The sequence below is a fragment of the Grus americana genome, chromosome 5 (genome assembly GCF_028858705.1).
Source record: "Grus americana isolate bGruAme1 chromosome 5, bGruAme1.mat, whole genome shotgun sequence".
Taxonomy (NCBI): domain Eukaryota; kingdom Metazoa; phylum Chordata; class Aves; order Gruiformes; family Gruidae; genus Grus; species Grus americana.
Window position 1 is genome coordinate 43,878,085 of NC_072856.1, and position 14,469 is coordinate 43,892,553.

The 14,469-nt window shown below is 40.2% G+C and overlaps 1 protein-coding gene across 12 annotated transcripts in view; it reads left to right on the forward strand.

The window, feature by feature from the left end:
- MIPOL1 (mirror-image polydactyly 1) overlaps window positions 1–14,469 on the forward strand; it is a 198,528-nt gene that overhangs the window by 153,211 nt on the left and 30,848 nt on the right. The window lies entirely within an intron of this gene.

Sequence of the window (14,469 nt, forward strand, 5' to 3'; positions counted from 1 at the left end):
AGCCCTCTCTAGAGCAAGTTAAAAAAATATAGGAAAACTGTGTGTGTAATAAGAGCTGTTTGAAAGACAAATTTTCCCATGAGAAGTTGGAAAGAAAATCTAAAACTGAAAAAAAAAAAAAAATTCCGCTTACCCTATAAATATTGTATGAAAGGGAATTTCTTTTGTTATGAATATGATATTTAGAAATAAAGTAATAACATTGTCAGGAGGACTTTAAATGCCATTTCTTTTTTGTTGATTTTTCACAGGACATGTTTTTATGTTAAAATGTCAATTTGATAATAAAAAAATTTCATTTTGATGTCTTTCAGTTCAGTTCTCTTCAGCTGAAGAACTGAAACAAAATAGCATTTCAAGTTGAAATGTCAAGGTGAAAGGAAAATTTTCACTTAGAAATTTGCCACAGGAAGCCAACATGTTTTTTGTGTTGGAATTTACATCTGCCAATAAAATAAAATATTTGTTTGGTGAGAAGACTTTCCACATGAGCAATTTTCAGCCAGTGCTAGACATAACATTGCTTTTCTTACTTTGAGCTTAACCCTGTTCACAGTGGAGTCAATGGAAAACTTCTGTTAGGAAATATCTAGGAATTCAGGTGGCCGGAGAAGTCCTCTGCCTGTCGCAGAACACACGCCAGAAGACTGCCCACCTGTTGTGTTTACAAAGAGAGAAGCCAAGAGTAAGGCATTTTCTTTATTCAGTTGCTTTTTTAAGTTAGGGCTTTTATTAATTTGCTACATGCATGTCATGCTGATGCCTTTTACTGGAAAATGTTCCAGTTTTACATTCCGTCCACGAGCTGCTTTTCTAACTAATGTGATAGAGGGCTTGTGTTTTGGAAGTGAAGGTTTTTAACATTGTGTCCAGCATTGCATAACGATGTGTTACTCATTTGGTACCGGTAATTCTTCCAGCATAGGTGTGAAGGCTGTCATTTTTAGGGAGGGTAGGGACCGACTTGGAAGCTTCAACCACAGTTTTCCAGAGAAGAAGTGGGCCTGCTGGGATTTGCACAATTCTGAGCCTCTCAAATATTTGAATAAAATGTAACGTATTAGTAATCGTTTGCTTTTATAAGCTGCAGTTCATATGGTCATGACAGGAAGGAGAACTAGAACAGAGCACTTGGGTTTTTTCCTACCACCACCAAGAAAGCGTGCAAGCAGCGGTACAGAGCTGCTGTCTCACTAGCAGAGAAGCTTTTCTGGCTGGGAGTTTGGAAGGAAAAGCCACAGAAGGAGAGGGAGGGAGGGAGTTACGCGGAATGAATCATCAGTGGTATATTTTCTTTGACAGCAAAGCGAGTTTAGAGAAGCTCTTCCCCTACCTGAGCCACTTCGTGTTTTGTTTTTGTCGTCTTTTCTCTTAATCTGTGCTGTATCAGTGATACGGATTAGAGCACGGCCACCCACAAATGCTTTCATGAACACCACAGAAGTGCTGTTTTCTTTCACCTTCTTCACACTGCTTGCTAGCCACACTTAGTATGAAGGCTACTGAATTGGAAAATACAATATTGCAGTGTGTGACAGTAAAATTTTCTTGTGGTGACTAGTGTCCTGAGTAAATAAAAGGGCCAAGAATCAGATCTCGGAAGGAAGAGAAACCCTCAAATCCTGTAATCTCAGGGTTGAACCCACTGAGGTTGCTGAAGATTGGAGCGAATAAAGTCATGGTCTGCCATACAGAATCCACCATTGCGTGTCTCCCATCATCAAGAGAGCTATTTTTCTGCAGGTTTTGCCACTTTCTTAAGGCTACTGCTTTCATTTTTGAGAGAAATTTCTTGGTTCTGATAATTTATTTTTTTTTTCTTCATGCTCAACATCGTCATTGCTTCCAAGCTTTCAGGGTTAACAGCATGTGTCTGTACCAGCACGAAAACACTGATCACCACAAAATAAGCTTTGAGACGCCCAAATTGTTTCAAGAGTTAGAGTAGGAAATAATTATGGCAATTGTGTAAAATTTGTTCATAAATGTTAACATTGTAAAAGCTGTAACTGCAAGTGATCTCTCTCTTTTCAATGTAAATTTGTATTCAGTGCTGGCCAAACTAGACTCGTACATGCAAACAGTATCTACCCAAAAGCCAATAGCCTAAACTATAAATACAGTAGTTTATTTGGGATTTGTTTGCTCGTCTTCTGTATCTTTTTTTTTAAACAAAGTAGGAAAGTAGTGGGGGGGGGAAAGAGTGCTCATTTGTTTTTTATATTATTTATTTGTTATGTATTTATTTTGTTAGCATTTCTGGTGCTTGCAGCAGGAAAAAAAAAACCTTTTATTTCATTTATCTATTCTTTTAAAATAACATACTCAGAAAGAAGCGTTGGGTAGAAACAAAGTGAAGTCACAGTTGGATATTACTGTTACAAGATAGGAGATGACAATGGTATCTTTTTAGTGTATCTGTTATCTGTGGTGTCATTAAACCTAATGATGTGCTAAATAATAAAAGCAGCTTTATCACATCCCAAGGCCTTGACTTGTCTCGAAGTTGCCATGCCTGTGGGTTCCCTTTGGCTTTCAGAAAGGGTTTGGAGTCAGAAGAAGCTGCAGTTCAGAGTGCATTTGTGCGATCTAAGCTCTTTAGACAGATGGCTGCTAGCACTCCAAAATGATTAAAATATGTTCCAAGCAACATCAGTCTGTGGGCTTGGGGACCCAACCTTTCATTAGTCAATAAAGGGTCTTGAGTTCTTGAAAATGAAATCTTTAAAAGCTAATAAGGCTGCTGGTTTGCTCTGAGCTGTTTCTTTGGATTTGCTGTTGTGGATTGGACTTGGGCCAGTATCTGTCCAATAATATGAGGCTTTGAGAAAAAAAATCTGGTTACAAAAGGCCTCCCAGCAGATCTGCCTATTAAACAGTGTGGCCAAAATTTTCAGTCTCAGATACGTAACTTTAGGCACCTGAGTTTGCACTTTGGCAGCTGGGAAGGAATCTGCAAGTGCCCCTTTGGAAAGCCAGCCGCTTGCTGGAGCGCAGTTTAACTATAGGCACCAAGGCTTGATCATTTTTACCTCTTCTATTTTATTTTTAAATCCTTATGGTTCAACCCAGGAGCATCTTGAGAATACTTTCAGGGTACTGTAACCAAGATCATTAAGCAAGTTTTCCAGAGCTTCTAGAAATTAGTAATATACTATGTTACAGCACTGCCAAGCGTTGTCAGTGCTTGCTAAATATGAACATGCCATAGTACAGTTTGGTGCTACAGTGAGGTTGTGTTTATTCTCTTGTCTACACCCGGCTTGTGCGAGATAGCAACTGGGGGCTTGTGCAAATGTGAAGTGTCTGTAACCCCTGCATGTCTATGTGAGGGCAGCAGCAATAAATGTCTGTTTAATAAGATATTAACAAATCCAAGCCTTCTGTTTCTTTTTTTTTCTTTCTTTGACAGAAGAGAAACTGCTCTCACAATTTGTAAACTTCTGAACTTGAAATGTTCTTGCCCCGTAAACTCTTTCCACACAAGTCTCAAAATCTGAAGATATGTAAATTCTCTCAAAAATGCCTCAAGATTTAGCCCATCACTGGCTAAAAGAGAATGTATTTTAAAACACATCAGAGTTTTGACATACACCAACAGAAGCAAAGCAAGTCGTGGTGATCCCATTAGCTCAATGTGATCCCATTAGCCAAATTGTTCAGCCTGTCTTCTTTCACCTTGGGAACAGCTCTCACATTCCTTTTGTCAGGACTTGATGGGGCTGGCAACTGAAGTTCTTCCCTCTCCCACACCATAGTTACTCGGAGAATGTCATACTCCATTTCTCTTTCCCATAGTCTCCCTGTGAAGGTTTGCCTGTGCTTCAGCTTGAACAGCCAGTGAATTTCACTCATCATAAAGACAGGCGAGATGTTACTGTCTTTCGGTAAATGTACATCAGGTTCTGGGTTCTGATTATTTTGGCAAGTTGATTTTTGGTTTCGTTTGTTGTAAAATATCTGATTTGTGTGTTTCGAGGATTTTGTCCACCATCTAAACACTCCTGACATCTACTCTAGTCTTACAAATGACTTCTAAACTGTGTCATGTTCTTCCTAGCTCTGGGCATATAGCTCTGGGCATAGGGTTTTAACCTCTGGTTTTCAAATTCCTGTGAACTAATTTTTTTCCTCAGATAAAACTAAGACCTCATTTTCCCCGGAGTAGGCCACACAAGACAAAGGTCTACACTAAAAGTTCAGGACATAGCAGGCTTGGCAGTTCCTCCTAGTGTCTCCATTTCTGGAGTTCCTTATGAACAGATATATTTACCTTGGACTCAAGAGTTCTCCCATTGAATTAAGTGTGTTCTGAACTGGTCCTGTTACTTTATCTCTCATTGCTCTGCCTCCTAAAATTTAGAAAGTTGACCTAATCACCTAAATGAGTCAGAACTTCAGGGTAAGGAGATCCACCAAGCCTTCATCAGTGTTATGATTTTAAGGCTCAATAGGTCATGAAGAACTAGCACTAGGGAAAGAAACTATAAAGAATAGATTCACAGTGTCTTGGGAGCAGACAGAATTCTCCTTAGGAATTATGTCTCCCTCTGTATCTCCTAAGGTACGAGATTTCATATTAATCACTTTTTCCTGTGCTCCAGGGAATCACGTAAACCCTTTCATTAAACAAGCCAGCATCCTACATAGCCAGTGTCACTTCTTTTTTGGATCATTTTTCTGAGCTCTGCACAAGCTCCATTTCCAATAATGCCATGTAACGAGAAAGTGATGCCAAATGTTCCATCCATATACTCAGGTCTGAAGTTTCCAGAGAACTCAGCAAGACTTCAAAAGCAACGTGAGTCTGGAGAAGTGGAAGATTTTTACATGCCGCTGAAGTGCTTGGGGGGCTCCTGCTCTGAATATTCTGATTTGTCATTGTTTTCATCTGGAGTTGCAAGCCCCTGAAACTTGTAAACACCAAGTCCTAAAGGTCTCCATTTGGGGAGCAGAAATGAAGGGCCTCTTTTGGAATGTTTTTTCTTTGCCTCTCGATTCCCCTAGCTGTAAGATGTGAATAGTGCTACTCATGCGTTTTTTGGAAAATACATTGATTTAAGTTTTCGTTATTAGATTCTGCTAAATGTTAAGTGGGGTAAACCTAAATTTATCACAGTAGCTATTGTATTGCAGCAGTCCTTCTGAAATGCAAGTACAGAACTGCCTTTTCCAGACAAACCATACACTGTGAGTGCCCCATTAATACATTTAATGTTTAATGACCAACTGTTTCTCCCGCTTCCTCTAAATTACTGTAAAGTTACTATTCCAAGGAGAGAAAGTAGCTTTTTATTCTGGAGAAGACTGTGGCATTCATCGCTTTGAGTGAGAGTGTAATCTCAAACAGTTCATAATATTTCCTCTGCTAAAAGGCAGCAAGAATTTGGAAACCATTGAAATAAGGATGAGGCTGCAAGAGAGAAAAAAAAGTATCTGCTTTCCAGGTAGGTGAGTCCGATTGTATTAGTTCAGGTTTGGGGGGGTGGTTTTGATCAAATCAACGAATGTGTATATATAACTCTGTTGTAGCAATGTTGCAGAGTTCCTTCTTTCTGTTTGTAACAGTGCAGCTCTTTATGACTGGGGATGAAAAAACTGGTTTAGCAAAGGAGGTGTTGAGCCTGCCAAAGTTGATGGAGGTGCATTTGGATAACCATTTAGTGTGGGACAGCTAGACAGGAACAGAGAAGAATGTAAAATGAGTAGATTGCTACAGATTTATGCTTGCCAGAACAAAACAAGTAAATTGTTTGTGAGTTTAAAGACCCTGAGTTTGCAGACTTAAGTAAAGACACGCCTTTAAAAAAAATCAAGATGATGTTGGTATAATGATATTTCTTTTGAACATTATGTTGGAGGAAGGTTACAAGAATGTCGAACACTTAAAAATGATTTTTACTCAACTAATGCTTCCATAATGGACGTTAATACTGTTGACATTACTCATGGATTGAATGCAAGCAATTTAGACAATAGATAGTATCAGGTGCTAATAGATCAAATGTAATTACTCTTGATGAAATAATTTTACACAGTTTAGCAAAATCGTTTCAATTATTCACTGTAAAAGAAAACATTGAGTAAAAGTGAAAATACTAAGCTTTCTCCTCTAGGGGCATTGTATGCATTTCTGTGTCATATTTTTTTCTTCATAGCAACCTTTCCTCTGTAACAGCTTCTAGTGCAAGTTATTACAATTCTTTTTGCATAAGATAGGTCATGTGAAGTTCAGCTGTAGGTGGGGCCACTGTGGTAGATTGGGGGACAGTCTTAATAGATCCGTTTCATTAATTAAGTCATGCATTTTTTTATTAACAAAACCTGTATGTCAGGTTTAGCCAGCTGGGAGCCATTCTTATGGTTGTTATCTTTGTCAGAAGGAATATTGTGAAAATAAGGAATTACTGTACATGCTTTAACTCCTGATTAAACAGAGGAATGACATCCGTTCACCCACTGTCCATGAAAAAATAACTTAGGGGCATATCATGGGCTTGATTCATAGGTTCTGATCTTGCATATCTCATTAAGGTAAAAACTCTCTACATCACATTCAAAGTTTACCATGAAGGATTTGTCTCATACCTATCCCATGGTCATTGAGGTAAGCAAGGTTAAGGTCAAAATTTCAAATATCTGGATTATTTATTGCTTCTTTTTACTCCTGAAGGAACTTTTTCATCTTTCCCCTCTTTTTGGATTTATAAAGCAATATTTTCTTGCTTTCTTTCTCTTCTGATGTTCCGTTCCCAGAGATCAGGAGGAAGCAGTAAGATTTCCAGGAAGTATTTAGTCGTACTAGACACCCAGAACAGTGTAAGCACCTACTGATGGCCACAGCCCTTAGCTTCTGGGTAAAAATAAATTCAAGGCATTCTTTACTAGGCTTTCTCCTGGTCCTCAGTGGTAAATGCACTCATGACTTCCACTGTCATTAAAGAAGATTGAACTGGGAGGAGCTTTCATCAAAGAGGAAGGAGAAGTGCTGTGAATTTGTCCCTCACCCAGAGGAGTGGGAAGAAGGATGGGTAACAAGGTTCATGTCTGATCCCTGCCCATGGCAGGGAGGTTGGGACTAAATGATCTTTGAGGTCCCTTATGACAGAAACCATTCTGTGATTCTGTGCTTCGGAGCTAGGCAGGTTCTTAATGTTATCCAGGCTTGTCTAACATCACATTCTGTTTGTTTCAATCATACTCTGGAAAAGGGAATAATACAGAAGCTAGACTTCCATCCTGAGGTCTTTGGTGAAGATACAGAAATACTTATTCTTCCATTTAGCCCTTCTTCCCTACTGTCTTTACCAAGAGAGTCATATATTATTACACTTCTACAGTTGTGACAATAGAATGAGGACTATCGTGATGTAGGAATTTAGTTCTCCCTCTTGAGTAATGTTACTGCTTCCATCAGAGGAGAGTGTAGTATCAGTTGAATGTGTGTAAGCACAGCAGGCAGTATTCATACTAATAATTATCTTGTCCTGTTCAAAAAATAAATAGGGAATTGAACAGTGTTGAGTTCAGTGTTGGCTAGATTTCACAAGAGCTTTCATGCTCATTCAGTTTCCTTGTCAGGTCCTGAGAAAATAATTAATTCTTTGGTTCAGTGCAACCAATACATTTCCTGCTACAGTATTTCACTTTTACCTGCTGGGTATGGAGAAATGATATGCTGGTAAAAAGAAAAAGCTGCAGTTTTTCTTGTGAACTCCTGCTTCATGAAGTTAAAACTGTTGTTTTCCTCTTCATTCTTGCCAAATTAAAGTGCACAACAATATTATTCTTTTACAGGTTTTATTTCAGTCGCCCAATGGTTAAAACTCATGAGTGTAAAAGAAGAGAGAGGTGAGGGAAGCTGATTTAAAAGCTTTAGGATACAGAAATCAATTCAGCATCCATTTTCAGCCACTTTCCAGCTCCTATGCTTTGGAGCTCTCTCTTCACTGATTTTTCTGCAGCAGCCACCAGTCTCATCTCTCACTTTTCAAGAAGTATGCGAGTTGTGCGATGCAGCTTCCATTCAGTGGGCCGTATCCATCTCGTGGCCCCTTTTACCTGGGAGGAAGCCAAGAACATCTCAGGTAAAAAGCATCTTGGGCTCACAGCCACTCAACAAAGGATGGGAGGTTGCTATCGCTGCCTGCACCCAACGGTGGCGATGGTGGCTGAACCTGCAGTGGGGAGGCAAAAACTGCCTCCCTCTGAGAACCTGTTGTGTGTTTTCCATACAGGTCCCAAACCTGGATCCATCTGCTGAGGTTAACCAGGCTGATGTGCATTGCCAACACACGCATACTGTTAATTAACTCTTTTGTATCTTCCTATGAATAATAATTTGCACTGAGATCTGAACCAAGATCAGGGCCTCAGGTTTCCAGATGCGGCACACATAGGTATAAGAAGCAATCCTGGGCCCCCAAGCTTAGAATTTAAGCAAGACAAAAGCAAGGGAAAGGCACTTTGCTCCCAGCCTCAGCATGGCAGGCTGAGGTTTGCATGTTGTGACTTGCTCAGTACCACACAGAAGACGTGAAATAGAAGAGGGAATTCAAGACAGAGCTCTGATCCCCAATCCACTAAATCATTCCCCCAGCATGCGTCCTTGTTTCACATTAAGGAGAATGGCCCAGACAAGTCTGCCCAGTTGCTTCAGTAAGCATTGGTACAATAGGGAAGCAGACTTCCCCTATATTAAATTTCCCAGGCGTTCCCTTTATCATTTAAGCCATCATTTTAACTGCCTTGTTTCATAGTGCTTAACTGTCCAAGGAGCTCTATGATTTATATTAATAAGGGTTTGGCAGGAGCAGCTACGTAAGACATGGCTTACTGAGTAGCGATACATTGCCATTGTGTCATTTACATGGCTGTCAGGAGGTGACTTGCTAAGTGTATATCTGCATAGCAATCCCCAAACCAACTGCATTTTTGTATGGGAGAAGCCATGATAGCTTTAAAGTAGACATCACGGACATCTGTACCAGTCTGGAGGAAGGTTTTCAGACTGCAGCACGTGTGGTCCTCCTAGCGACTCATCTGCCATATCAGTGGCATGTGTTGCTGTGCACAGTACCAAGAAAGCGGGGAAACCACGTGCTAGGCACACTCACCTAGATTTCATCAGTGTACCTCACTTCTTGGCACAACGGTGATCACAACTGGGCACGTACTGGAGCACAGGACACCTTGTTTGCCTTTGGTCAGAGTTGCTTAATATTTTTTGAGTAACACCTTTGAGAAAAATGAGACAAAACTGTTCAAATACTCTCTGTTTTATATTCCTGGGGCAGGGAGGAAATATCCTCAAATTTTAAAAAATGGTAGGTTTTTGGTGTTTGGGGTTTTTTTAAAGAAATTTGAAGATTTTTAACCAGCTGAATGATTGAGCAAGAAGGGAGTGACAAGAGGGCAGAGCCCCATGTGAATCCCCTTCCCAGGTCAGTCACGCTGAGGGTTTCTAGCTTTAGGGCTACTCAGCTCATCCGTGAGATCATCCCTCTCTCAAATTCCTTATGCATTTTGTTATTCCATCTTTGAAACACGTTTCCATTCTTTGTATTTCTTTTAATTGCCTTCTCCTGGAGAGACTCTTCTCTTCCATCTACTCAGCTGGATGTTCCTGGCCATGCTGGAAGGCAGGGCTGGCTTCCAGCCCTGGGTCCAAGACAGCTTCATCTCTTGCTTTTCTGGTTCAGTGGGGGAGTTAAGCCAAGTGATCACAATAGCAAATCAGGACAGCCATAAAATTCACGATCATGTCTGATTTATAAAGATAACATTGTATTAAGTACCAGATATTTTCTGAGGTTATTAGTAACAGGCTTTCTTCAGCCAGTCAGTCCTGAATGGTGCCATGCGCTTTACTACTTGATTGATTTATATGCCTTTATGATTTTAATTAATACTGTTTTCATCAGAGCCAATTACTAGTGATTTGAAAACTCCAGGCCGTTCAGTTTGTCTGTGGCAGTGTTTGGGAATTATTCCCGTGATCTTTATTTTTTAAATCTATTGAATGGCATCAAGAGCACTAAAGAGGCCATTTAAACACTGGGGGGAAAAAAAAATAACGCTTATACTTCTGGGAAGACATTTATGGTGATTCACATTTTGGAAACTGAAACACTATCAATGTTTTATTCCCAGATTATTTTCCAAGAAAAAGCTTGGATCCGCTGCTGAATCAGTTTCTTCAAAATACTTATGCTCATACTGAGGTTGGATCATGCAGAGAAGGCTGGAATACTGTGCTGGGGGAGGAGGTCAGGAGATGCCTCCATCCTCCGTCCTGTGACATTAGCACCGAGGCATGGAATAAGCCTACCTAAGTCTCCAAGGAGACGTTCTGATCCTACCTGGCTCAGCAGAGGGGTACATGCACTAGATGTTAAAGGATCAGGATAAAAGTGTTTCTCTTCTTAGTGATCTAGACAAACTGTTTTGCACAGAACAACACAAAATGGTAAAACACTTAATAAAACTCATTAGCTGAGAATATACCTACTTGAAGATGGGAATGGTCATTGTATGGGAACACAAAGTCTCTGGATCTTAGTATAATTATTTTAGAGTTGGGGTTTTTTTCCCTTGGTGAAAAGAGGCTAAAAATGCTACGCCATCTTGTTGTGAGTGAGAGCTAAGAATTTTACAGAAACTGAAGCCTTGTAAGAAAATCTCAAATGTGCACTTGTATAACAGGTTTTGAGCGAGTCTGGCGCAGTATTTACTACTACAGTATAAAGGGCTGGGTTCCTTGATGTATATTTCTAGTTGGCATTTTATCAAGGAAATAAACTTTGATTTTTCTTTATTTTGTGACATGTGGATTGAAACTACATTTTCTCTGTCCAAAGCCTTGATTTAAAAGCATTAGATCATTAAATTAAGTGGTTTTACATAAGACTAAAATTGTAACTGAACAAATTATTTATGCAGAGAGAAGCAAGATAAAGGTTCTTTCAAGAGTTCTTTAACATATCAGATTGATAAGAGTCAAAACACCTTTACTGCCATTAAATATTTACCAAGACTTGGCTTTTGGAAGAGGGGCAGTTCAGTGCAGTGTGTTTGGCTCCATGCAATGCTATTGATTAGCTATCAGAAGGACATAGTTAATGGGTAACTGGAGGTATTACAGAGCGCTCCACATTCTTGTCAAGTCTTTTCTCTGAAGATGACCTAAAATAAAGTCAGTTATAACTGGCGTTCACCCTGCGACAGATTGCACAAGCTCACCTACGGTATGAACAAAAGGTTCACAAGAATCAGTTGACCAGGGCTTAAGCAATCCTTTCTAGTAGTTGTTGTCATCACTGCTGGACTTTAGAACTGCACATGTTTACATTTAATTAGAAAGAACACACAGTTTACATCGCACAGTAGCTATCAGTATCGAATCAGAATTGATTTCCGCTCTCTTTCTCAAATGACTGTTTCCTTCACACTAATTAAAAAAAGGCACATAACAAAATGACTCATATAAATTTTAAAGCAAAGTAAACACTATTCCCTGGAGACAAAAATAAAAGTCAACAGGACATAGTCATTACATTGAGCTTGTTTTCAGGTGATTCTGATGCCTGCATTATGATATATATCAGTGCTATCAGATTTATTCTGTATGGATGTATATATGAAGCACTCCTTTGCACTGAGTGGACATTTCACTGACTCTTTCAGTTTTCAGGGTCAGGATTCTTCTTTGTTTCATCTGAATTGTTGCAGTTCATCTAATACAAGAGGTAATTCACTAGTATTACTACTTTTTGCAGAGGGATTTTGTTAATTTGAAATAAAATTTTCTATGTGTAGGTCACTCATGTAAAATGGAAGTCACAAGCCATTATCCTTGCCGGTGAGAAGCTGCAAAGGAAACCAAAGGCACAAACCAAATTAGCCTTAACTTCATGCATAATTTCCAGCAAATAAATCTCTATTAGGTTCTGTTGTTATGCAGGCAAATTTGAATTCGAACTTCAGTGACAGGAGATGTCGTTTGAGTCTCCTAGCAGAAATGTCTGACTCCTGAAAGTGCGCATTCTTTGTCATCATGGAAGATTTCCATGGCTGGCGTTTTGAAGAGTAAAAGTGCAAGCCAGCAATTTACTGCATGCTGTCAAGTCTGTGGGAGGTGAAGGGGCTGCAGTCCAGACCAGGTTGGTAGGTAGGTGTGTGGAGCTGTAGGAGCTGATCCTGAAACGCCTGCTCAGAAGGCCTGATGCCCATTTATGCCATAATACCCCGGTTTCCATGTAAGAGACGGTGTTCAGAATGAAGCTCCTGGCAAGGATCATCAAAAAAAGGAACAAAGTAATACATAGTGCATCTATTTTCTACCTGGTTTAGTTGGTATGCCAGCAGCTCTATTATTTTGAGTTCACAGCCAGAGTTACTGCTTTCTTAATTAAGCTTGGCTTTGAGGAAAAAGGTGTGCTGTTCTTAAAATCGATGTTGTCAAAAACACACTCAAAGCATAAAAAACAAACCGCTATGACCTTTAGGACAAGATCCTCCGTCTCTCTTCCACCAAGTTTGTGTTTCTGCAAATCCCTGACATAGGCAATTTCCCTGCTGGCCCGAAGCCAGGGTCGCTGGCTCTACACCACCCACGTACACACCCCTTCAGTGATCCATGTCAACCGAGTGGCCTCCAGCAGCCAGCAGACAGGCGCAGGGGCTGCCAGTTCAGCCCGGGGACCGGGAAGGTGAAAATACCTCTTGTCTTTCAGCCAGCTGCGCCCCTCCTCCTCGCCTGCCGCAGAGCCGAGCCGGGATCCGCTCTGCCCCAGCCACGATGCTCTCGCGCTTCCCGGGGAGAGCGGCCGGGGTTTTGTGATAACGCGGTGAAACGTGGAGCTGCTGGCACATCTTAAACATCTTTTGTATTCAAATACTGAGGTCACTCTTGATGACTTGATGCCAGTTCTGTCTTCGATTAATAGATAAGGTTCCCTCTGTATTTGCAGTGTTACCTAAACAATCTATTACTGTAGGGAATAACTACAGTATTACAAATACTAAGTTAAAGTTATTTTGTTAACTAAAGCCATTGGCAAATATTTAAGAATGGACAAAGCATATGAATTGGCAATAAAGAACAGATACAAGATAGCAAAAATCTTTCTTGTAAATTCTAGCATGATAAACACTGTACAAAATGAAATGATTTTTTAAATTTCAGATTAATTTTACTTACCTAGAAGCAAGCCTTCAGGGGTGGATAGTTGGACTCTGTGAATGCTTGGGCTAGAATATGCTAATACAGCCAATTCCCTGTCAAAACATGACGGGAACATTTTATGGCAAGCTCGGTTCTAGGAATAACATGTATCCACAATAGTTGCTGTTGTATTGAAAACCCAGTTCCCTAATTCGTGGAAGAAATTTGAGAGCCTGTGAATCTGTGTCTTGCAATTAACACAGATACACTGTGGAAACGTGAAGACGTGTAATTAATGTTAACATGTATCAAGTAATGTTCAGGATTAAAGCATAAAATCTACAGTAGTCTTTTCTGTAAACTCAGATGCACTATATCTAACAGTTGATGTATGTGTGAAAAAAGCTAATGCTAAGTTATCATCTTCCAGGCTCTCATTAATCAGTTAGAGATAACAGGACCCCAGCTCTAGGTGCATCATGTGCTCAGGAAGTTCAGGTGCATTTCTTAGCTACAAGCTAGTAACTGTAGGACTTTGGATCGAGCTGAAGAGGACAGTACCACAGCTGCAAAAATCTCAAAAACGCTTCCTTCTGCTCATCAGTATCATGTACGTTTTGCTGTGTTTCAACCAAACATTATTAATCCAGAAACTATTTTTCTGAGGGTCCTGGACCATTTGATGGTGTGGTGAATGTGAGGAATGACAAGTGGTGCTGGATGTCGTGTGCCTATTGCTGTCGTATGAGTCCCTGCTATCTGAGCAATTTGCCCAGTGGCTGCATGAAGTGAACTGGAGCCATTTGATTACTGTGCAACTCCCTAAATGAGGGGGTTGTAATGCAGGCATGGTTTCCGATTATTTCTTGTCAAGAGCATGTCTCAGCAGTCCTTCAACTTCAAGAAAGGCTCAGATGATTAAATCACATGCCCCATGTCCTTACTACCTCTCCCAAGCTAGTCACAGGGGATCAGTGTGGGTGCTGCAGTGGTCCTGGAGAGTGAAAATAAGGCCCAAAAGAAAATGTTTGCTGGTTGAAGTCATCAGAAGACCGTCTGTGTTTAGTTTTGTCCTGAATTCAGACTGTGCTGCATCTAACTTTGCTCTTTCAACAGTGATGGGTCTCTCTTCAGTAATGAAGCTCAGCGCGCCTTGCCAAGGCAATATCGTGAATGCTTTTTTTTAAAGATGAGGAGACTGAGGCCCAAGGAGGAAAAATGTGTTTGCTAGCAGCCTTTAATTTCCGTTTGTTGAAAAATGGAAGTTCTAAGATGGATAATAGTCAGCTCAAGCTTTCACTGTA